We start from the raw sequence: 250 nt of genomic DNA, 5'->3' as shown, positions 1-250 counted from the left end.
CATGACCATTGTATGTGAACGATATCTGGGTGGCGGGGTGGTAGTGATCATTGAGCAGTTTTTGGTCTTCGCTATTCTACGTTCTTGACAGAGATTTTAACGCTGTTATAGGTATTTCATTCCCACCAATTCCCGTTTTAGGTGTAGAATAGATTTGTAGGTTTTTCCTAATCCTGTATGTGTTTCTGAGAGAGAGAGCTTGATTGTTCCACGCATGCACTAATCCACACGATCCTATGTGTTGCCTGCT

Source organism: Dipteris shenzhenensis, chromosome 27 (assembly GCF_047967505.1).
Source record: "Dipteris shenzhenensis isolate YYH24624 ecotype China chromosome 27, Dip_SZ_1.0, whole genome shotgun sequence".
Classification (NCBI taxonomy): domain Eukaryota; kingdom Viridiplantae; phylum Streptophyta; class Polypodiopsida; order Gleicheniales; family Dipteridaceae; genus Dipteris; species Dipteris shenzhenensis.
The sequence above is the reverse complement of the archived record's forward strand: the minus strand, read 5'-3'. Positions refer to the sequence as shown.